Source organism: Podarcis muralis, chromosome 2 (assembly GCF_964188315.1).
Source record: "Podarcis muralis chromosome 2, rPodMur119.hap1.1, whole genome shotgun sequence".
NCBI lineage: Eukaryota > Metazoa > Chordata > Lepidosauria > Squamata > Lacertidae > Podarcis > Podarcis muralis.
Window position 1 is genome coordinate 114,311,977 of NC_135656.1, and position 25,460 is coordinate 114,337,436.

The 25,460-nt window shown below is 47.2% G+C and overlaps 1 protein-coding gene across 15 annotated transcripts in view; it reads right to left on the reverse strand.

The window, feature by feature from the left end:
- TNXB (tenascin XB) overlaps positions 1-21,865 on the reverse strand; it is a 118,682-nt gene extending 96,817 nt beyond the window's left edge. For 14 of the 15 annotated variants that reach the window (XM_077920887.1, XM_077920888.1, XM_077920882.1 and 11 more), the window contains exon 1: positions 21,710-21,865. The gene's annotated coding sequence lies outside the window, so the exon portion shown is untranslated. Of the gene's footprint in view, positions 1-12,820; positions 13,056-21,709 lie in introns of those variants that run through there. The other variant, XM_077920845.1, reaches the window with a different exon arrangement.
- Positions 21,866-25,460: the final 3,595 nt, after the last annotated feature.

The following is a 25,460-nucleotide window of genomic DNA, read 5'->3' on the forward strand; positions in this document are numbered from 1 at the left end:
CCAACCCCCTGCAATGCAGGAATCTTAACTGAAGCATCCATGGCATATGGCCATCCAACCTCTGCTTAAAAACCCCCAAGGAAGGAGAGCCCACTACCTCCCGAGGGAGACCACCTGCCTTGCCCCACCCTCCGGCCCTGAGTCTCCTCATAAGGAAGCTGTTCCTGGAGGAAGAACTGTGAGGGGAGAGACTCCATCAGGCAAGGCCTCCTTCCACCTGCCTTGCCCCACCCTCCGGCCCTGAGTCTCCTCATAAGGAAGCTGTTCCTGGAGGAAGAACTGTGAGGGGAGAGACTCCATCAGGCAAGGCCTCCTTCCACCTGCCTTGCCCCACCCTCCGGCCCTGAGTCTCCTCATAAGGAAGCTGTTCCTGGAGGAAGAACTGTGAGGGGAGAGACTCCATCAGGCAAGGCCTCCTTCCACCTGCCTTGCCCCACCCTCCGGCCCTGAGTCTCCTCATAAGGAAGCTGTTTCTGGAGGAAGACCTGTGAGGGGAGAGACTCCATCAGGCAAGGCCTCCTTCCACCTGCCTTGCCCCACCCTCCGGCCCTGAGTCTCCTCATAAGGAAGCTGTTTCTGGAGGAAGACCTGTGAGGGGAGAGACTCCATCAGGCAAGGCCTCCTTCCACCTGCCTTGCTCTACCCTCTGCTTCTCAATGTGTATTGTATTGTTTTATGTACTGTGACTTGCCGTTTCATTGATTATAGTTTAGATATTATTGTAACTGTTGAGTGGATTTCTGTTTAACTTTTATATGCTGATATTGTGCTGCTCTGGTGCCGATTCGCCGGAGCAGCTTTGTCATGCTGGCCACGTGACCCGGAAGTGTCTGCGGACAGCGCTGGCTCCCGGCCTCTTGAGTGAGATGAGCGCACAACCCCAGAGTCTGTCAAGATTGGCCCGTACGGGCAGGGGTACCTTTACCTTATTATTATTTTATACTATTCTAATTGATTGTTGAATGTTACTTTTTTGATGTAGGCTGCCTATTTTAAAGTTATGTTTTATTATCACATTTTTGTATTGTATTAGATTGTTATAAAATGTACATTTTTTGTTTCTTCAGCTTGTAAACCGTCTTGAGTATTGTAAGATAGAAAGGCGGTATACAAATTTAAAATGATGATGATGAAGATGACCGTTCGACTGTCGAACTGCACTCTTACCATCAAAAAGTTCTTCCTGATGTTTAGCGGGAATCTCCTTTATTGCAACTTGAATCTGTTGAATCTCCAGAGCAGGAGAAAACAAGCTTGCTCAATCTTCCATGTGACAGCCTTTGAGATATTCGAAGGTGGCTATCAAATCTCCTCTCAATCTCCTCTTTTCCAGGCTAAACAGACCCAACTCCTTCAACCATTCCTCATCAGGCTGTCCTAATCATAGAACCATAGACTCATAGACTTGGAAGGGACCCTGAGATGTGGGAATTACGCAGCTGTCCCATATGGGGATCGAACCTGCAACCTTGGCATTAGCACCATGCGCTAAGCAACTGAGCTATGTGCCTATTGCATGCCTGGCCCAGAAGTGCTCTGTTAATCTTGTGTGGAATAGGGGTGAGAAAGACTTAGGTAAGGACTTGAGAGCAGTACATGTGAAAAGGATCTAGGAGTCTTGGTTGACCACAAACTTGACATGAGCCAACAGTGTGACGCGGCAGCTAAAAAAGCCAATGCAATTCTGGGCTGCATCAATAGGAGTATAGCATCTAGATCAAGGGAAGTAATAGTGCCACTGTATTCTGCTCTGGTCAGACCTCACCTGGAGTACTGTGTCCAGTTCTGGGCACCACAGTTTAAGAAGGATACTGACAAACTGGAACTTGTCCAGAGGAGGGCAACCAAAATGGTCAAAGGCCTGGAAACGATGCCTTATGAGGAACGGTTAAGGGAGCTGGGCATGTTCAGCCTGGAGAAGAGGAGGTTAAGGGGTGATATGATAGCCATGTTCAAATATATAAAAGGATGTCACATAGAGGAGGGAGAAAGGTTGTTTTCTGCTGCTCCAGAGAAGCGGACACGGAGCAATGGATCCAAACTACAAGAAAGAAGATTCCACCTAAACATTAGGAAGAACTTCCTGACAGTAAGAGCTGTTTGACAGTGGAATTTGCTGCCAAGGAGTGTGGTGGAGTCTCCTTCTTTGGAGGTCTTTAAGCAGAGGCTTGACAACCATATGTCAGGAGTGCTCTGATGGTGTTTCCTGCTTGGCAGGGGGTTGGACTCGATGGCCCTTGTGGTCTCTTCCAACTCTATGATTCTATGATTCTATGACTGGATTTATTTATTTATTTTAGGACAAAGGCAACAACCCCTAGGCTTGAAACCTCCCTCCCTCCCTTGTTAAAGAAAAAGAACTACAGCTGGACAATAAAGGGCCTCACATCGGTGTGATTCTGCAATGCATTGGGGTACATTACAGCCTGCCTGCTTCAGCAAGTGCTGGATGGGCTCCCAGACCTGCCTCTATCAGCATCCAGCTCCATCCTCTCTGAGCTGTTTACTGTGTGTTAAATTCTTTTGCGAAAAGAGAAGGTCCCCGCCCAAAGCCAGCGCTCTCGGAGGGGAAAGCGTCAAGAACGGAGGAGAAGATCCAGACCCTTTACATGCCATGGGGATGTTGTTATTATTGTTGTTGTTGTTGTTGTTGTTAAATCATTTCTCACCCACCCTTCACCAACAAGTCAAAGAGCAGGTTGCAGCAATTCAAAATTTAGGATTAACAAGAAATCAAGACAGAGTATAATCACAGGAATAGGGTGGACCTCGAAAACACATATCTCAGGTGTCAAAAGGCCATGGTTAAAGTGGTGCAGTCGCTGGATTTGGGAAAGCTGAGAGCCGGGACACCTGAAACTGAGATAAGGCGAGTGAGATGCACGGCTGGGCAAATCTGGTTCCTCTCCATTTTAGTGCAAATTTCTCTCAACAGACACAGTTTTACCTAGTATGCAACTTCTCTTTTTGCAAAGCAATTCTCTATTGCATTTCTGTGTGTCATTTTCAACAATACGTGCATTTCGAGGCATAATTTAAGGCACCCAGCACCTGCCGTTTTGAGCACTTTGCTTGCCTTGCAAAATTCAGAGAAGTAGGAATTTCGAAAGGGTGGCTGTGTTTCGTTTCTCTTATTGTGTCAGAAAGTGCAGAATTGGTCTGTTTGCGATTATTGATTCTTGCATTGGATTGGATGACCCTCAGAGTCCCTTCCACCTCTACAATTCTATGATTCTATTACTAATCTCCCCCCATCCATAATGAGAAAGTCATCACCAGAGTTTGGAGTCTAGTGAGCAAGTCCATTTTAGTACAGTGGTACCTCAGGTTAAGAACTTAATTCGTTCTGGAGGTCCGTTCTTAACCTGAAACTGTTCTTTACCTGAAGCACCAGTTTAGCTAATGGGGCCTCCTGCTGCTGCCACGCCGCCAGAGCACAATTTCTGTATTCATCCTGAAGCAAAGTTCTTAACCCGAGGTACTATTTCTGGGTTAGCGGAGTCTGTAACCTGAAGCGTATGTAGCCTGAAGTGTATGTAACCTGAAGCGTATGTAATCCGAGGTACCACTATACTGGCATATATATATGTGTGTGTGTGTGTGTGTACACACACATATATATACATATATCTCCATACCAAACCGTATTACAAAAGTAATATAAACCTCCTCCCCAGCAGCAGTATTTCAGGATTAAGATTACGTTTCTTTAAAACTCAATGCATTCCACGAATAACGTTAAGCATCTTCTATACAACAGAATATGCTAATTTATCCTTTACAGCACTTTCAAACAACAACAAATGACTCCACTAATCAGAGCCACATTTCATTTTCCTTAATCCGTCTAACCCATTGATCCTGTTTTCTCTTAAAAAGACCAAACCATTTTTTTAATGTAGTTGGAACCGTTCTAACAAATTCCTGGCTATTTATACTGGCTGAGTTCATGATCAACCCCCCCCCCCCCCAGGTTTAGACAACATCTTCTTGACATCAAATAAAAACCCATTTCGCTTTCTAGATTCAAACCAACAGAGGTTGCAAGGAATCTGGCGTCAACTTCCAAGGGAGAATTGGGGTGATGTCGCGCATGGGGCATCAGGACATCGGGAGGAGACAAGGAGTGGAGCCAAACACAGTGGCAGAGCAGCTTCAGTAGCCGGCAGCCCCACCTTAACCTGCTGCTGCCATGGGGTGTGTGGGGGGGTTATTCTTCCCCATTCCTTCCCCTCTGTTGCAGGACGAGGAGGAGTCCAGCTCTGTGCTTGGCCTCCTTTGAATATTGCGGGGGCCCAACCCTCTCCCCAAAATTATTGGGGGGGCCCAAAAGGGGCCGGCCCCTACAAGATGGCACACCTGCAAGGAATAACGCTGAGGGTTATAGCAATGGCGAACACTGGACATTCAAATTCCAGTTGCACCCTATGCAACACCAAAATTAAGCCCCCCAGCCCCCCACCTCTCGCCTTCCGTTGTCTGTCACAGTTGTGACGCCCTGTGGTCGTGCTCCCCTAATTTTAGTTTTAGCCAACGCTAGTTCTACTCATTGCAATTAATGAGTTAAACAGATTAAAGGTAAAGGGAACCCTGACCATTAGGTCCAGTTGTGGCCGACTCTGGGGTTGCGGTGCTCATCTCGCTTTATTGGCTGAGGGAGCCGGCGAACCAGAGCAGCACACGGAAACGCCGTTTACCTTCCCGCCGGAGTGGTCCTATTTATCTTCTTGCACTTTGATGTGCTTTCGAACTGCTAGGTTGGCAGGAGCAGGGACCGAGCAATGGGAGTACACCCCGTCGCAGGGATTCAAACCGCCGACCTTCTGATCCTAGGCTCTGTGATTTAACCCACAGCACCACCCGCGTCCCACTGTTAAACAGATTAGGCATGAATTAAACAGGCTCACTGCAATTAACGAACCCCAGTTAGCCATATATCCGTTAATTTCAATGGGTCTACTTTGAGAGCAACGAGCAAAGGCCCAGCTTCTAGTCTGAGGGATCATCCACACTTCCATTTGCCCCACCGCTTCCCCCCCAGAGAAACCACAGTTTAGCACTGAATCAGAACGAATCAATGGGGTTTTCTGCAAATAGACGTTTGTTTTGATTTAGTGCTAAAAGATGGGTTGCCGGGGGGGGGGGGGAGCGGCACGGCAAAGGCAAACCTGTTTGGGCCCATATCTAGAAAGCAGAGGACAAGCAAAAAACCACTTGGACCCATGTTTTCTGGGCAAGCAGAAAAGGAACCAACCAAGAGGGCCTGTGCGCCTTTAAAGCTCTGGATCAAAGTGCGTATTTCAATGTGTGGCTTTTCCCAGCATGGACCTGCAGGCGATGAGGCTTCCCTCTGTTTATGTCACAAGAGGAAGGCCTCATCGGAGCCTTGGCAGACCTTAGGGAGAAAAGGCGGGTAATAAATTCAATAATTGGTGATATAGTGGGAGTCTGGATCCCTCCCCGCTATGGGAGCAGTAACTCCATCTTGGTACCGGCCGAACTAATACTCACACACAGACTTACACAACGCCCCCCTGATCTCTTGACTCTTCTCTCCCCCCACAACCATCCATCAGTGAAAAGCCCGTTCCAGATCAGATTCACATCAACAAGACCTGCAAAGAACAAAGGCGAGGGAGCCTCTGCGCTTTAAGAGCCTCATCAAAGAGAACGTTTCCACATGTGGCCTCTTCCTGCAGGCGATGGGAGAAGCGGTATCTGGCAGACTTCTCTCTGTTTACGTCGCCCTGGACACGCGCCGCTTCCTGGAGGTCAGAGCAGCCTGACAATGGAGCCCATTTGCCCAGGGGAGGGGCTGTCCCTCTCTGAAGGCCTTCCAACAAGGGGCAGCGACCTCTTGCGGGTGCCCAGAGGTGCCTGGCGAGAAAAGGATGCTGGACTCGGATGGGCCTGATCCGTCTGACGTTCAGTGCTGAGGAAAGGGCACTCTGTAGATGCCCAGGGGGACTCTTGACATTAGTTCGCCTCTTTCACGTGTGGTTGTGGCTGAAACCTAGCTCTGAGAAGAACCATGTTTCACCCTGAATCAAAATGAACCCCAAGTGCTGAGGGTGAAAGTCCCTCTCCATCTCCTGCTGCTGCTGCCACCTTCCTTCCTTCAAGGCTGATTCTCTCTCTCTCTCTCTGACTGCCAGCTGGGCTCCATGCACAGCAGTCCGTGGAGAGAAAGGCTCTTTCAGGGCCCATTTCCTTGGGAAGTGAAGAGGTCGGAACTGTGCCCTGAATCAATGGCCGACACACAAGAGCCTTCTGTCCTCTCCTCCTCCAAACAGATACTGTGCTTCTTTCCCTCCTCCCTGGCTCACAGGCAGGACTCCTCCACATGGACCCCGCATGTGTCTCAGGAGGTTCCAGGTACACATGACCCTCAATTTTATTCTTTTTTTTCTAATCTTAAATTCAGTTCTTCATATTCTACTTCAGTTGCCTTTTTTTTTAAAGTCCTCATGAAAATTCATCAGCAGAACAGTGCCGATTGCCCTTCACATATGCTTCTGTGCAATTTTGCTTACTACACACTTGGTTTTCTGCAGAGCCATTTCTCCCTCCGCAACACAAATCTGTATGTTATTTTCACAAACATGCATTTTGATGCACACCTAACCCCAGTATATGCATTATTTGACTGGACTGCATTGCCAATTTTGGAGCAGTGCAAATTTCGGACAATTGAATACAGTGGTACCTCAGGTTAAGTACTTAATTCGTTCCGGAGGTCCGTTCTTAACCTGAAACTGTTCTTAACCTGAAGCACCACTTTAGCTCATGGGGCCTCCCACTGCCGCTGTGCCGCCGAAGCACGATTTCTGTTCTCATCCTGAAGCAAAGTTCTTAACCCGAGGTACTATTTCTGGGTTAGCGGAGTCTGAAACCTGAAGCGTGTGTGTGGCGATCACACAGGGCCCCCGGACGTTTCACAGTCTATTGACCCTGTGCCACCACTGCGGTTGCTTTCTTCGCTACCACCACCCCGCTTCTCACGGGGACACATGGAGGCCAGACAGTTGTTAACCAATAATCAAGTTTCTTTTTAAATAAAATCAAGTTTTTATTTTTAAATGCAAGTTTTATTTTTAAACCAGCGTATGGTTGCAGTTTATTTTTCTCTTGTCAGTTTCCTAAACTTAGTTCCAAACTGATTATTCCAACTATCTGCCTCAACCTAACAATTCCTCTCACTCTCTCACAATACAACTCGACCAACCCACTGCCTATCCCACCCTCTTCCTTCTCCAACACCCAAGCCTCAACTCCCAACTGACAAACCTCAACTCCCAACTCCCAAACCTCAACTGACTTTCAAAACCTCCCACTCTATCTTTTACTCCCCCCTTGCATTCTCACTGGCCAATCACATCACACCCATTTTAACCCTTTCCTTGACCCATCCTAGGAGGCAAACGCCACAGTATGTAACCTGAAGCATATGTAACCCAAGGTACCACTGTACAGGGCTCTTTTGCTACCCCTTCTCCAGGCACTAGTACCCTCTTTTTCTATTTTTAATGCTTTCTGGAATGTTCCAGGTTGTGAATGAAAAGGACAATGTATTTGGTTGAAAAACAAGACAGTCTAGGCTAGGGGACAGAGGCACCATCTTTTTGAGTGGATTAGGGGGCCCGTGCGCAACACCGCACAATGTCATTACATCTTGCGCACAACACTGCGAGTCATCATGACGTCATGCGTGTGACATCATACAATGCCCTGACATCGCATGTGCGATGCCACAAGGAGCCAGGGGGCGGTGCTGATCACCCCCTGAATACTGAGGGGGCTTGACCCCCTCAAAAATACTTGGGAGTGGGCCAAAACTGCCCTGGCTCCTAGGGAGTTGGCACACCTGCTAGGGGAAGAACCTGAAAGATTTTTTCCATCTATGACACTATAAAAACAGGGGGTTTTGCTTTGCAGTTGTAATTTAAATCTAAAACTTATTATCTCTGTAGAGTCATACCTCGGGTTACAGCCGCTACAGGTTACTTCCGGGTTTCGGCAGTAGGGCATGCGCAGAAGCACTAAATCGTGCTTTGCACATGTGCAGAAGCGCTGAATCGCAATCCACGCGTGCGCAGAAGCGCCACTGCGGGTTGCGAATGCAGCGGGTTGAGAACGTGCATCCGACACTGATCACGTTCACAACCCGAGCATCCACTGTATCCCAAACCTTCCTCGATGTCATGAAATGGCTGGATGCAGAGGAAGGGTGGAAGGCACCAGGTGGGGAACCCCAAGGGAAGAAGGGTCAGAGCCCAGGGAGTGGTGGTGGGACAACAGAGAGTAGTCAGAGGGAGAAGACTGGGAAGAAGAGGCTCGGAAGCTGAAGAGGCAACAGGGTTTAGTGAGCAGGAAGAGGCTATGGCAGAGGGCAATCCAGAATCAAAAGCAGGAGAGGAGGCTGGAGAGAAGGGAGACCAAGAGGCAGAGATGAGGCAGGCTGCTGAAGAAGCCCGGGGACCTCCCCTCTGGTCTCCCAGAACCAGAAAAGGAATGAAGCAGGAGAAGCAGCAACACATCTACAGAGTCTCAGATTGCTTGGGAAGGATCTGGGGAGGAGGAGAATTAAGGAGCTGTGGGAAGGTGGGGATCTTCAGCTTCCACAACTGCTTCATTGGGACAAGACCTACTGGGAAGAGTTGCTGCGCTCTCTCAGCCAGGCCTCCTGTGCTGTTTGTTCCTTTAAATAGTTAAATTCACTGACCCTGTGTGAGGTATTACTGACTTGCTCCAGGCTCCCACCCCTGACACTTACAGAGGAATTATCCAGTACAGTCAAACCTCGGTTCCTAAAGGTTTCCGTTTTGGAACGTTTCGGCTCCCAAACGCCGGAAACCTGGAAGTAAGTGTTCCGGTTTTTGAACATTTTTTGGAAGCCGAACGTCCGACACGGCTTCCACTTGAGTGCAGGAAGCTCCTGCAGCCAATCAGAAGCCGCGCCTCGGTTGTCAAACATTTCGGAAGCCGAATGGGTTTCTGGAACTGTTATGTACTGAGTTGAATAGGATCCAAAATGCAGCAGTCTGATTGGTCCTAGAACAATAGGATTCAGAATGCAGCAGTCTGATTGGTCCTAGAACAATAGGATTCAGAATGCAGCAGTCTGATTGGTCCTAGAACAATAGGATCCAGAATGCAGCAGTCTGATTGGTCCTAGAACAATAGGATCCAGAATGCAGCAGTCTGATTGGTCCACAGGAGCCACCCAATCCAGACAACCAAGGTTTGACTGTATTCCTGTTTTATTCTCATAACAGCCCGCTCAGTAGTGAGATTCCAAGAATCGCTCAGTAAAGCTCTCTTTCCCTAGAAGGTACACAGGAAACTGCCTTATTCCAAGTCAGAACCATGGTTCCATCTACCTCAGTATTGTACACACTGACCGGCAGCAGCTCTCCAGGGTTTCAAGCAGGGAGCCTTTCACTAGCTGTTCCTGGAGATGCTATTGGAGGCGGGCAGAAACTGGGACTTTCTGCATACAATGGAGATGCTCTAACCATTTCGCTGTGGCCTGCCCTCTCAGCATAGCGGCAGCCTTTAGCAGGGTAATGTAAGACAGCTGCTGCAGAGGCGACACGTCATTAAAGCCTCCCAGAAGGCACTTAAAGCGATTTTTCAGATCAGCTGTGAAAATGTCCCAAAGCCTCAGTTCAAAGCGATGGATGCTTCGGGTGGCTTTTCAGTCGCTCCATTCATTTCTTTGTAAAACCAGCAGTACTAAAGGCATGCCGACGCAAGCGGGAAAGAAATCTGGGGATACAATCAACGTACAGAGGAGGGTCAATACTATATCTGACAACTACCTGACATTCAGAAGACATCTGAAGGCAGCCCTGCTCAGGGAAGTTTTTAATGTGTGACATTTTATTGTATTTTTAATCTTTGTTGGAAGCCGCCCAGAGTGGCTGGGGAAGCCCAGCCAGATGGGCGGGGTACAAATAAATAAATTATTATTATTATTATTATTATTATTATTATTATTATTATTATTATTATTAGAACAGAACTCTAGCCCAATGGTTGCCATTAATTTGATTTTGAACTGATTTTAAATGAATTGATTTTAGAATATTGTGTTTTATTTTATTATTGTTAGCCGCTCTGAGCCCAGCTGGGGAGGGTGGGTTATAAATAAAACTTTCCTGATGATGATGCTGATGATGATGTTGGGGGCCACCTAGAGTGGCTGGAGAAACCCAGCCAGATGGGCAGGGTATATTATTATTATTATTATTATTATTATTATTATTATTATTATTATTTTCTTAAGAAGTGAACCAGGATGCACCTTTCCTTTGAAACCGGCTCATCTCCAAATTTTGCAATGCCAAGTAATGAGTAATGTGTACAAAAATGCATGAATACCAAGGTAAGGCGTGCGTGAGGATGTGTATATGAGTGAAAACAGCATACCAAGATGCATTGCATTTGGTGAAATTAGTTTCTGAAAATGTTATACAGAATTAGGCCAAATCGAAGAGGGGGGAAAGGAGAAAATTGCACTATCATGAAGCCTTTTTAAACTAACGAATAAATCACAAACTGATGTGGAAATGTGGAGAGATGAACTTAACACTGGAAAAATTAGAAACTGAGACAAACTGAAACTGACAGACTTCCTGGTCAGACACTCCCTGGCACTGCCCTTTCCAGCAATCCCATGAAAGTGGGGGCCTAGAAATCATTGCTAAGGGTCACCCCCCAGAACCCACTTCCCTTGCTTGCATTTGGAGCTATAGAGTGTGAGAATATAGAGAATTGTAGAAAGAGGGCACCTGAGCATGCACAAAAGTCCTTTTCTTCACTACAGAGTGGAAACAATAGGCAGCAAGATGCATGCTGGGACCAAAAGGGAAAAGGCCTTTAGAGGAGAGGGAGCGGTGGTAGGGTGGGCCTGAGCGAAGGAAACGCTTGTGTTTAGAAAAGGAAACAATAACCACCCATCATCCTTGCCAAATATCCTTTGCGTTGACCCCAAACAACCTATGTCCTGTCTGCTAGCATGTTCTCCTCCATATCAAAAGCAAAGGCTTCTGGACTTCACATAGGAATTTGCAGCCATGCTTTCTCTCTCTCACACACACACACACACACACACACACACACACACACACCCACACACCTTAGTTCTGAGCAGACATGCCTAGGATGGAGCTATTTCACGCTCTGCATGTGCTCAGAGGCGCTCTCCTTTGACTTCAGCTGAATGAGGATGGAATTATTCAGCGAGAAAGGAACACACTCTGCACATGCTTATTCACAACCTCCTGGCCCTGAAACGACAATCCAGGAGGATAACGCAAATACCACCGCAACTGCAACTCCCGGCTCTGTTTGAGCCCTTCTCATCTTAGCTGACTGTGTTCCTTGGAGTTTCCCGTTTGGAGATAAACTGGCGGGCACACACCCCTCTTTAATCATGGTACTTCCTTTTGCATATCTTCTATTTATGTTAGAACCTTTCTTGGCAAGGCTTGGCAGCATCTGCATCCCATTCTGTGCAAGGTTATCGGCTACCCATGACAAATCATGCCCCCCTCCCCGGGGCTCCTCTTCCGAGCGCCACCCTAGCTCAGCCTTGCTTTTGCAACGGTCTCTGTTTGCGCCCCGGGCAAGTGGATGGAGACCAGGGGAGGTCTCCCAGTCCATGAGCTGCTGAGCTGCCTCCATGTTCCTCCTCCAAAAATATAGGCACAAGCTGGATCTTTCTCCCGAGACCTTTACACAGCTCAGGGAAGAGGGCTGACACCAGACATTTTGGCACCTGGCGCGAACCACAAAACGGCACCCTTCACTTCCTCACCAGGGAAGAAGGGGTGAGTGAAGATCTACACCAGTAACTAGCGGGGAATAAAAATCTACCTCAGGATTTGCTGCAGCCTGAGGCAGTCGCCTCACCTTGTCTCATGGGTGGGCCGGCCTGTGTTAGGGAAGTACCTGAGGATGTTGGCACCCCTGGCAGTTCCGGAGCTTGCCTCTATTTGAGGTAGTTTGGGCTGGGACGCAGTGTCTGGCCCGGTGAGCTGCGTGGCAGAGCGGGGATTCAAACCTTGGTCTCCTGGTTCATAGTCCAACACTACAGCGCGGTGTAGTGGTTAAGAGCAGTGGACTCGTAATCTGGTGAACCGGGTTCGCGTCCCCACTCCTCCACATGCAGCTGCTGGGTGACCTTGGGCTAGTCAGACTTCTCTGAAGTCTCTCAGCCCCACTCACCTCACAGAGTGTTTGTTGTGGGGGAGGAAGGGAAAGGAGATTGTTAGCCGCTTTGAGACTCCTTAAAAAGGTAAAGGGACCCCTGACCATTAGGTTCAGTCGTGACCGACTATGGGGTTGCGGCGCTTATATCGCTTTATTGGCCGAGGGAGCCGACATACAGCTTTCGGGTCATGTGGCCAGCATGACTAAGCCGCTTCTGGCGAACCAGAGCAGCTCACGGAAACGCCGTTTACCTTCCCGCCAGAGCGGTACCTATTTATCTACTTGCACTTTGACATGCTTTCGAACTGCTAGGTTGGCAGGAGCAGGGACCGAGCAACGGGAGCTCACCCCGTCGCGGGGATTCAAACCGCCGACCTTCTGATCAGCAAGCCCTAGGCTCTGTGGTTTAACCCACAGCGCCACCCACATCCCCTTGAGACTCCTTAGGGTAGTGATAAAGCGGGATATCAAATCCAAACTCTTCTTCTTCTTCTCTAGCCACTACACCGCAAGCCACACCCCACTCTAGACCTGGAATGCGCCCTTGAACTTCTTGCCTGGTTGGAGAGGTGCAATGTGGTTTGTCTGTGTGGAAGCCCCTCACCTTTCCACGGCTAGGCTGTCGTCTTCTGCACAGCAGCAAAACAGTCGCATCCGTTGCCCTGCCCACTTCTGAATCTGGCTCCGCCCACTCACAGCATGGGCCCACTCCACGCCTGAAGGTTTTCTGCGATGGGCCAAGGAAGCTTCCCTGCCCTTGCTTTGCACAGGATCACCGGGTCGGAATGCGTCTCCTGGGCTACTCCTGCAGGTCCTGGAACAACAGGAATCCTGCCTCAAAGAGCTTTGTAATCTTCTTTAAAAAGAAACAAGGAAAGGGCAAAGGAGAAGCCTGTCCCAGCCCCCCCTCCCCAATGATGGCTCACGGCGATGGGAAAGAACCTCATTACTGCAATATCTTGGACACGGCTTAACTGGGAATAAGCATAGTTGAATCCGCTGGAGCTTACTTCTGTGTAAACATTGGGTCCGGGCCATCACTCTGCCTCAGGGAGCAAGTCCGTCTAAGCCAAGCCAACTTCAATCTCTCCAAACAGCTTTTAAAGCGTGTAAGGATGAGCTCTGCCGGGGCAATGGCCCATCCAGTCCAGTGTCCTGTTCTCACAGAGGCCACCCAGATTGCTGAATCATAGAATGGCAGAGGTGGAAGGGACCCTGGGGGTCACCTAGTCCAACCCCTTGCAATGCAGGAATCTCAGCTAGAGCATCTAGGACAGATGGCCTTCCAACCTCTGCTTATAAACTTCCATGGTAGGAGGTCCACCACCTCCCGAGGGAGACCGTTCCACTGTCTAACAGATGCCTATGGAGAACCTGAGGGCAACTGAACCTTCCTCTCCTGTGGCTTCCAGAAGCTGGTCTTCAGAAGCCTCTGACCATCAGAGCAAAGCCACCCTGGCTGGTAGCCATCAAGAGTCTTCTCCTCTTCCATTATATTCACCCAATTCTCTTTTAGAGCCCTCCACGTTGTAACCTCCTGCAAGGGACAAATATGGAGGGCTGCACAGGTTCCCCCATCACAGGTCCTTATCCTAGTGCCTTTACCTGAACCAGTCAGCCTACACTGAAGATGACGCAACTTTCAAACCCTGGCAGCACAGGAAAGACAAACTCTGAAAAGTATCTTCCGGCGAAGAGTCAAACAGCAACGATCCAGCTAGGATGGAACCACCAGCTTCAATCATTCACCAGCACCGTGATTTGACCATAATGACAGCTTGCCCTTCAACATGATTCAGGAGCAAGTGGAAGGATTCAAACCTAGGATGGAGTCTAAGAGACTAAAGCTGGATGAAGTTCTGCCCATTGATGACTCCCATTAAAGAGTTCCACCCCCGCCCCCCAAAATGCACACTTTATGGACCAGACAATAAACACATCACATATTGTGTGGATCCCAGTAGTGATGTATGGAAGTGAGAGCTGGACCATAAAGAAGGCAGATCGCCAAAGAATTGGTGCTTTTGAATTATGGTGCTGGAGGAGACTCTTGAGAGTCCCATGGACTGCAAGAAGATCAAACGCATCCATTCTTAAGGAAATCAGCCCTGAGTGCTCACTGGAAGGACAGATCCTGAAGCTGAGGCTCCAATACTTTGTCCACCTCATGAGAAGAGAAGACTCCCTGGAAAAGACCCTGATGTTGGGAAAGATGGAGGGCACAAGGAGAAGGGGACGATAGAGGACGAGATGGTTGAACAGTGTTCTTGAAGCTACGAGCATGAGTTTGACCAAACTGTGGGAGGCAGTGGAAGACTGGAGTGCCTGGCGTGCTCTGGTCCATGGGGTCACGAAGAGTCAGACACGACTAAACAACTAAACAACAACAACATTGTGTGGATCTCACATAAGCAACATGGATTCAGGTGAATCAGTGACACAGTAGAAAGCATGGGTGGCAAATCTGTACCGCCGTCCCCTCAAGATGTTGCTGGGACAAGGCCTCCCGCCACCCCTGACCCTTGGTCATGCTGGCTGTTGGTTCTGATGGGAGATGAAGTCCAGCAACATCTGGGGCGGACTCACATCCTTTGCATGCTTCTGAATACCAGTTGCTGGAAACCGCAGGAAGGGAGACTAATGTTGTGCTCAGGTCCTGGCTGTTGGGTATCCCATGAATATCTGTGAGAATAGCCACTGTGAGAACAGGGGGCTGGACTGAACGTGCTGCTGGCCTAATCCAGCAGGACTATTCATATGCTCTCATGCACATGAAGGCCTCCAGTGAGTAACAGAATTCCTAACACAATACCCTAAATAGTGTTCCTTCATTTCTAAATTCAGGTAGGGAGCCGTGTTGGTCTGATGCAGTCGAAATACAGTGGTACCTCGGGTTAAGTACTTAATTTGTTCTGGAGGCCCGTTCTTAACCTGAAACTGTTCTTAACATGAAGCACCACTTTAGCTAATTGGGCCTCCCGCTGCTGCCGCACAATTTCTATTCTCATCCTGAAGCAAAGTTCTTAACTCGAGGTACTATTTCTGGATTAGCGGAGTCTGTAACCTGAAGCGTATGTAACCTGAAGTGCATGTAACCCGAGGTACCGCTGTAATAATAATAATAATAATAATAATAATAATAATAATAATAATAATAATACATTGTCTAGTAGCACCTTACACACCAACTAAGTTTGTTTTGCTATAAGCTCTCGTGTGCATGCACACTTCTTCAGTGTTCCTTCAAGTACATCTTCACTTAGTTGGAAAATACTCCTTTTCCTGGGAGCCTTTCACAAATTATTTAAAAAGACAATGAAATGAGCTGGACTTCTTGGCAGGTTTTGAATAAACATACACAAATTTATTGAGGGTTAGCATAGTAGACAGATAATATAAGGATGTGTACAATTTTACAATATGCAGAAGTTAATATAGGTTGAGAAATCAGAGAGAGGAGCTGAGGGAAGTCTTTGGGGGGGGAATGGGGGAAATAATGAAGATGATTTGCTTTGATAGTTTGTTATGTTGAAATTGTTACTAAAAATTTTAAAAAGAAAATACTGCTTTTCTACAACCAAAAGCAGGTTGATGATAGGAGCTGTTTGACAGTGGAACGGACTGGACTCTCTTGGAGGTTTTTAAACAGAGGTTGAATGTCAGGGGTTATTTAGCTGTGGTTCCGACAATGTGGCAGGTTAGATTAAATGACTCTTTGGGTCCCTTCAGACTCTACAGTTCTATGATTCTAATGTCTTCTCTTGAGAACCTCTCCTCTCAGATGTTAATTCCCTTTGCCAGTTCTGGGACGTCTGTGCTATCATCATCATCATCATCTACTGCTGGTGCTGTGACTTTTTGCTATGACAGTTTTACATAGGAACACAGGATGCTGCCTTATGGAGAGTCAAACCTATCTGGTCTATCTAGGGAAAGGCCCTGCTGGCCGAAACCCAATAAATAATCTGAGTTAGATGGGCCACTTGACTTGGTATAAGGCAGCTCCCTATGTTTCTGTCCTCTGAAGAAGGTTAGGTTGAGCGATTTGCTCAGAGTCACCCAATGGGCATCAAATGCCCCACCCCTTTATCTCAGTTTCGCCCTCAGAAGCAATTAGGATGGAGACAGAACTAGAATGAGCTGGCTCTGCCTCTCATTGGCTCTGGCGCCACCTGCTGTCGGCCTCCCTGCCTTCCACCCTATCAGTCCCAATTGCTACCAGCCGCCACCACCACCATGGGGAAAAGAACTGAATTGCTGGATCAAACCAAAGGTATAACAACACAGAGGGAAGAAGGGCCCCAAGCGCACATGTCCTTCGCAATCTCCCAGAGCCTGCATTTCAGCAGTGGGAAGGGGTGGATGGAGCAGAGATGTCACTCATCTGCAGATGGAGCAGAGATGTCACTCTTTGGCTATATATCAACAACACAAAAGCCAGAGGGTTCTACAAACACAGGCAACACCTCTCCATCCTGTGGGAAAAAATCTGCAGCCAAAATGACAATTTATGTTTACGGTACAAGTGTATAAAGGGGTTAAGACTCACAGAGAGCTGAATTGCCAGAGAGGATATCTCTGCAGTATCATATCCCTTAGGCAAATGATTTTTATCCTTACTATTTCCTCCTCGCCTCTTTTTTCATTTGCCTGTTGATGGAAATCAGTGTGTCATTTGCTCTCTCCCACGAGCAAACACCGTCTTAGTACTTTTAGTATGTAGAAAGCAACTTGTAAGTATCACTGCTGGCCTCGTATTCTGCACAGTGCTGAATCCTGGCAAGACTTATATGTGAGTAAACATCGTATTTTCTTGTGCTTACTGCGCAGTCTGCCGCCTGATTATTTTTGTAGGAGGGAAAGAGGGTGAATCCCAAATGGCAGGGGCATATTTAAGTATATTTAAGGCTAAGCAGCCTACTTTCAAGTTTCTGTTTTTATTCCTGTAATATTTTAACTCAGAGCAGCTAAAGCTCTAAACCTCACTCACGTGAGACTGAAGAGATAAATTAAGTTTACTATATCCTCTCCTACTTGCCAATATCCATCCATTTTCCCCCCTCTGCAGGCAAGCAAGAGGCATGATCGCGAGTCAAGGGCATGTCTTGTCCAAGCAAAAGCACTCAAGGAGAAGAGTCAGTGAAGGCTCTGGCCTGGGAAGAGTCCCAAGGTCTGGACAGAGAGTCTTGGAAGGCCATATCCTTCCCCTGGGCCTTGAGGTCCCCTTCTCCTGGTATAGAAGAACATCCAGCACCAGCACCTTATCAGAGTGTGCCTGGACTCCTAGGTGGAGTGATGTGAACAAGGCTCTACTGGAAGGCTGCAGCAGTATCTAAATGGAGGCATGTGGAACAGTGGAGGATAGTCCATTAAGGCGAAGGGAGCATTGCCCCACCAGCCTCATTCTGCTTTCAATCAGGCCCCACCTGCCTGCCTTCTTTCTTACAACCAGCCTCCCCCTTAGTCTTCCCCAGAGCGGGTGGGGCAACCCATCCAGATGAGAGGGGTATAAATAATAAGATGGTTGTTAGCATTAGTATCAGTGTTGCCCTTGAAGAACTCAGCAGGGAGGAGGAAGGGGGCAAGACTAGCATCGGTTGCCTCTGCTTGCTGTTGGTTCTGGCTCCCTCTACTGTTGATCTCCCTTCTTTTCACCCTACCAGCCCAAATGGACGCCAACCATTGCAGATGTCAAAGCACAGTTGTTGTTTAGTCGTTTAGTCGTGTCCGACTCTTCGTGACCCCATGGACCAGAGCACGCCAGGCACCTGTCCTCCACTACCTCCCGCAGTTTGGTCAAACTCATGCTGGTAACCTCGAAAACACTATCCAACCATCTCGTCCTCTGTCGCCCCCTTCACAGTAGGAGTTTGCTATAGTTAGGGAGCCCATGCTGAAGGCAGGCCAGGCCACTGCCTTGCTGAAGCTAAGGAGGTCTGGTCAGTGCATGGATGGGCTTGAGAACCATGCAAAAGCCCCCTTGGGAAGGCAGGATAGAGATATAAGGAAATAAATGGAATCAGTAAAGGATCATCCAGTCCTCTTCCAGTTTTCTGGCTAGGACTGCTTCCTGTGTGCATTTCTCAGCCTGCATTTCTCCCATGAGCTGGTAGACAGTCCACCACTTGATGGAATTGACTTTAAAGGTAAGGGGACCCCTGACCATTAGGTCCAGTGGTGGCCGACTCTGGGGTTGCGGCGCTCATCTCGCTTTATTGGCTGAGGGAGCCGGTGTACAGCTTCCGGGTCATGTGGCCAGCATGACTAAGCAGCTTCTGGAGAACCAGAGCAGCACACAGAAATGCCGTTTACCTTCCCGCCGGGTGCCTATTTATCTACTTGCACTTTGACATGCTTTCGAACTGCTAGGTTGGCAGGAGCATGGACCGAGCAATGGGAGCTCACCCCGTCGCAGGGATACGAACCGCCAACCTTCTAATTGGCAAGTCCTAGGCTCTGTGGTTTAACACACAGTGCCACCTGCGTCCCTGGAATTGACTTTAAAAACCCCTAAAAAGCCTGCAACCACATCGTTTTCTGACATAAATCTAGCATCAAGTTCTCTGATGAGGCAGATCTGTTTCCAGTCGCCCCAAACCACTGGTTCAAACAACAATAAACAGGTTTTTGTCTGAACTTTGGAAAGAATGTCCTGACAACGTAAGTCATTCAACTCTGGAACAGAGATGGACTTGGAAGGAGACAAAGACTTACAGAGAACCTTGGTGGCCAAACTACCAGTAGATTTATTGCATCAGCAGAAGAGTTGGACTAGATGATATTTGGGTGGTGTCCAACTGAGTTCCACTCAAAGTAGACCCAATGAAATAATGAATTAGCTATGCCCATTAAAATAAATGAGTCTACTAGCATTGGATAGAGACCTATGATTCCATCTAACTAGGCATCATTTAACTTCTTCGTCGATATCTTCCTTTCCCTGACATCTTCTTCCTTCTCTTCCTCTCTTCACTTTTATGTCCTCTTAGGTGATTGTATAAATATACAATCTCAGTCTATCCAGTTCTGTGCCCCAAACAATAGTTTGCTCTTAGGGACACCAGATGCAAAAGAGGACAGGATTCCTGCATCTTTAATAGTGGCATACCTGCTGAGTTTCCCTCTTAAAGGAGCAGGAGCCCCATCCTCTTTTGAATCTTTTATCTCAACCTTTATCCTTCACCCACCTTGCTATCTATGCTTCAGTACATCCAGTTACCTCTGTCCCTTCCCATTGCTTTCGCCCTCCTCTTAAATGCCTGCAACACAGGACCACAAAGGCCACATTTGTGAGTCTTTAAGGTGCCACAAGACTCTTGGTTGGTTTTGCTGCAACGGACTAAGATGTCTACTGCTCTGGAAAATCACCCTTCCTTGAAACTGATAGGAATGTAGAATAATGGCCTTCTACATTGGTCCATCTAAGCCGCACTGATAGGAAGTAGCTCACCAGGGTTTCAAACAGAGAGACTTTCCTAGACCTCCCTGAAGATGGCGGGAGTTGAGCCTGGGACCTTCTGCATGTTAGGCAGATGCTCTAACCACTGAGCTAAGGTCCTTTCCCCAAAGACTAGGAACATGAGAAGCTGCCTTATGCTGTTGGACCACTGGCCCATCTAACTCAGTATTGAGTACACTGACTGGCAACAGTTGTCCAGGGTTTCAGATAGGAGACAGCCCCAATGTCTACACACAAACACACACACAAGTATCTGATATCTAGGGCAGACTTCAGACTTGTCAGAGCTGGCTTCTCTCACTAGTAGGAATGGGAGAGAAATCTGATTGACTTCATGTCAAAAGGTAGAGGTACCTAATCCACGCTTTCCAAGACAAAACCCAACCATCCTTCAGAATTCACACTTCTCCGAACTTTGCAGTGCAGTCCTGCCAGCCAATAAATGTGTACAGAAATGCACGTGCTGGGGTAAAGCGTGAATAAAACTACATATAACTATGAAAATAACGTACCAAAATGAAGAACGTTTGGGGGAAATTGCTTGCATAGACATTCTGCTTTAAAAAGGTGTATCACTGGGAGAAATGCTGCTGAATTTTCCTGAGGACTTGCTATAGAAATATTAATAGCAGCAAACTGAGGTGGAACTATAGAGAACTGAGCTTCTAATTGGAAAAAATACAAAATTACAGAAATTAAATGGACAGATTCACACACACACACCCTACTCACTTGAACCCCAAGATTCAGCCTTTGCCCTCCGGGTGCACTCCAGCCAGCACAAGATTGGATTGCAGTGCTTTTGGACTACAACTCCCATCACTGGCTGGGGCTGATGGGAGTTGTAGTTCAAAACATCTGGAGGGCACCAGGTGGGCAAAGGCTGCCCAAGATCTATCCAGAAGAGCCAGGTGTAAAGGACATAGTGCCTCTGAGCACATGGTTAACCTGGGAATTAATGTTCAGTGCCGGAACTGAACTGAGAGCACACAAAAGTCCACTTTGGGTTACCGTTCTTCTCCATTTCATCACCCCAACAAAGGCAGGAAAATTGGCTTTCTTGTTGCTGCCATTGTTGAACAGCTGGCAGTCAACCCCACATGCCAATCTACTGCGAAATCCACACAGAGACCCACAGGCTACCCCAGTAGGTTTTGAATTCCACGTGGCTCTCTCTTAGCTGAAAGAGCTGTCCTTTGACAGTTTTCTGAAAATGTTCTCATAAGCCGCCTGACTACACCGGAGGAATTATAGCTTTAGAGATAAGACAGATTTCTGGAAACGTTCTCACAAGCTGCCCGGTGACACCAGAGGAATTATAGCTTCATAGATAAGAGGCAACCATTCATTATCATTTCCTCCCTCTAGAGCATCATTCCGTTCATTCACACTTTGCGATACTTCTTCAATGGCTATGCTCAGCCGATGTACTTTTTATTTTCATCAATGAATTCACATTTTCTTCACAATGCCATCATGACTTTAGTAAGCACAATAGTTTATTATTTAAAAAGCCATCTGTCTGTGCTCTATAGATTGCTCTACTAGATCTTGAGGGATTGAAACTCGTGCATTAAACTAATCCCTGTGTCAAACAGCACTGCCTTCTCTTGCCTGCTCTAACACTGCTTCATCTCTCCTTGCTTTCATCCACCCTTAATCTCTCTTCCGTTCCATCCATCCATCCATCTGTCCCTCTCCCATCTCACTCCCATTCATCTGCTCCAAATTACTGTTTGGACACATTTATGTAGGATAGCGAACATCTGTCTATCAGCATCAAACTTTCTTACCTGCTCCCTTCTCTCCCCAGCCTGTCAGTCTCTTGTTACCATGACATGTTCTTAAAAACTCAACTTTCTCATTAGCAAAACAATGCTTTCCTTTATCACTGTAGCTGCTCGGGGATCCTTTCAGGAAATCCCAAATATTTTTTCAAAACTCAGATGCTCTGCAGGGCATCTTGAGCACACACCACCACTTCCCCCAGGACTTTCCCTGCTTCAGCTGCCCCACAGGGAATCCCCTCCTTACTTGCAAAAAGTTTGATGCTCGGGCTGCAAAGAGCTCCACTTGTCCGCTGCCTCTCTCTGCTTCGCTCCCTCTCTCTGCGCGACTCTTTCTCCTGCCCTGGAGAGAGAGAGAGGAGGCGAATGTGTTGGCCTTTGGATTTCCTGGCTCAGTACAGCACTGGGGTGTGAGCGAGCATATGTGCATCACACACACACACACACACACACACACACACACACACACACAGACTCATTCACTCCTTTGCTTCTACTTGGTTTGGAATCGGAGGCAGTCAGATACAAAACGCCATGAGATCATAATGGGAATCTCTGATAACCATCTTGGCACAGAGATTCGGATCACTCCATAGTCCTCCTGTTCCAACACACTTGTTCATATCTATGTTAAACTTTCTCCCTCCCGCACACACATCTCTTTTCACTTTGCCGCCCTCTTTCTCTGTGTGTGATATGTGGCCTCCATCCATTGATCCTTTCCCCTGGAACCATCTCTGTCTGTCTGTCTGTTTCTCTCTCGCGCTGTCTCTCTCCTTGTTGTGGCTCCACACACCATAAACTAAAAGCTGCTTCACACGCAAGCACTCTGTCCTACAGAGCTGTTGCTTCCACGTAAAAGGAGATCCCCTGTGCAGACTGTCACGCAACTGGCATGATCTACGAATGTAAGGACCAGGTCAGCAACTCACCTAGTCAGGCAACCTGTTCTCACAGTGGCCAAGCGGATGCTTCGGTGGGAAACCCTGCAAGTAGGACTTGTGCTGCTCTTCCTACTTGTGACCTCCAACAGCGACTGGTATCCAGCAGTGGAGACAGGGCATAGCTATCTTGGCTGGAAGCCACTGATAGTCTTATCCTCTGTGAATTTGTCTAGCACACACACACCCCTTACAGCCTTCTAAAGTTGGTGACTTGGCAGTGAATTCTTGTGGCAGTGAATTCCGCAGATTCACTTGCTCCACAAAACACAGCTTCCCATTCCATGTATACACAATTAAACAGATGTAGATGCACGTTCCTCGAATTGGTTTCTTCAGCTGAAAAAAAGACTCCCAGGGAGTTCTCAGACCGTCATTATTTGGGGTTGGGATTCAATCACATACTGGCAAATTCAGGTTGCTTGATTATAGTTGATTTGAAGATCTTGCTCAGCAACCCTGCTGCCCCCAGCAGACTTTTATAATAGGGGAAGTGATGGGGGGGGGATGAACTAGAAAGTGTGATTTAACACTTGCATAGTGGGTGGTGGGTTTTTATCTTCCTAGCTTTGAAGTACAGTATTAGTATTAGTATTAATATTAGTATTAGTATTAGTATTAGTACAGTGGGTGGCGTTGTGGTCTAAACCACAGACTCTAGGGCTTGCTGATCAGAATGTTGGTGGTTCGAATCCCCGCGACAGGGTGAGCTCCCGTTGCTTGGTCCCTGTGCCTACCAACCTAGGAGTTTGAAAGCACACCAGTGCAAGTAGATAAATAGGTACCGCTTTGGCGGGAAGGTAAACAGCGTTTCTGTGCGCTGCTCTGGTTCGCCAGAAGCGGCTTAGTCATGCTGGCCACATGACCCGGGAGCTGTACGCTGGCTCCCTCGGCCAATAAAACGAGATGAGTGCCGCAACCCCAGGGTCGTCTGCAACTGGACCTAATGGTCAGGGGTCCCTTTAGATTTATTAGTCTCTATGCGATCAAAAATGTGTGCAAGATCCACTTTCAGAAAGAGGCACCATCTGTGTTACGTTGCCAGCATCTATCTGTTCTAGACAATTCCTTCCTACGTAGATGCTGTGAACCCCAAAGACGTGGAAAATCAATTTTTGTTCGTTCAATCTCCATTTTAAAGTCATTGAAACAACTACATGTAGAGGCTAAAGCATCTTCCCGTTTTTATCATATGTGGTAGTCTTATAGTAAGGTTAAAGCTTACTGGGAAATGATTTATAATGAATTGGAAAAGATGTTTAAAAGAAAATAAAGATGTTTAAAAATAAATATGTTGTAAAAAAAGAAGAAGCCAGAAGCTTTCCTTTTGGGAATTCTAGGGACAGAACTACTCAAACTGTATAAAAATTTATGCAACTACAGCGGCAAGAATGTTACTTGCCCCAAAATGGAAAGAAGCAGAAGTCCCAGTAAAGGAAGAATGGATACCAAAACTTATGAATTAAAAAGAAATGGCGAAACTTACCAGAAGAATAAGAAATCAAGATAACAAACTTTTTATAAAAGAATGGAAATGGTTTATTGCATATCTACAAACAAACTGTAAACAGATAAGAACATTGGCAGGATTATTGTAATAACCTGCAGTTTTATAAGAGCATATATTTAAAGTAGGTGAATAAATGAACAAATTAAGTTAATTTGGATATGCAGAAAATATTAAAAATAAATTTAAGGAACTGCAGAAAGAGGGGGAAGGAAGTCAAGTTTTGAAATGTCAAAATGATTGTCAAATTATTGAAATGTATAAAACTAAAAATCATAAATAAAGTATATTTTTTTAAACGGCCCCCCATTCAACTACCTCCTTACTTCCAAACAGTCCAAAGGGTGGCACTACCTGTTAGATTCCTCCTCCTTAGGCGCAGTGTTACCCTTGCAGAAGTCATCAGGGAGAAAAATGGGGACAAAACTAGGATCACTTGGCTCTCTGGCGCCACCTACTGTTGAGCTCCATCCCTTCTGCCCTACCAGTCCTAAGGACCACCAGCTACCACTGAGAGAGAATAATCCATTCATTGCACTTATGTTAAAAATAATGGAGACAGATACCATGTTGCTATCACTGATAGATCAGGTCAGTCAGTGTCTAATCCTGGACGTAAGATTTGTGGAGTGGGTCATCTGTGATTATGGCTGCGTCATGGAAGAAGTAATGCTTCTGAATATTAGTTGCTGCAAATGACAGGAGGGGAGAGTCCTCTTATGCTCAGGTATTGTTTGTGGGTTTTCCAGAGGCACTTGGTTGGCTGCTGTGAAACAGTAGGAGTTTTCAACCCAGGGTCATGGGTTCAAGTACCACGCTGGGCAAAAGATTCCTGCATTGCAGGGGGTTGGAATAGATGACCCTTGGGGCTCTTCCAACTCTACAATCCTATGATTCTGTGATGGGGTGGGCCATTGGTCTGATGCAGCGAGCTCTTCTTATGTTCTTACACAAAGCGCAACAACCTTCTTCTGCAGCTGAAAAATACTGGGGAGGCTGGGGAACAGAGATAGAGAATTGTTATCATTGGAACATGCTTCACATAGGTGGGCACAAGGCCATGAAACTCAACACTTTCAAAAACATTTCTTGCAAAACTGGCCTTCTAAACTTGCCACAGAAATTTTGTTCTCTTGCCTTAACAGATGAAAGAAGGGGAAACCCCTAGGCTTGAAGATATACGAAAGATCTGTTGTTTGTTGTTTGTTGTTGTGGACTAGAACACGCCAGGCACTCCTGTCTTCCACTGCCTCCCGCAGTTTGGTCAAACTCATGCTGGTAGCTTCGAGAACACTGTCCCACCATCTCGTCCTCTGTCGTCCCCTTCTCCTTGTGCCCTCCATCTTTCCCAACATCAGGGTCTTTTCCAGGGAGTCTTCTCTTCTCATGAGGTGGCCAAACTATTGGAGCCTCAGCTTCAGGATCTGTCCTTCCAGTGAGCACTCAGGGCTGATTTCCTTCAGAATGGAGAGGTTTGATCTTCTTGCAGTCCATGGGACTCTCAAGAGTCTCCTCCAGCACCAGAATTCAAAACCATCAATTCTTTGGCG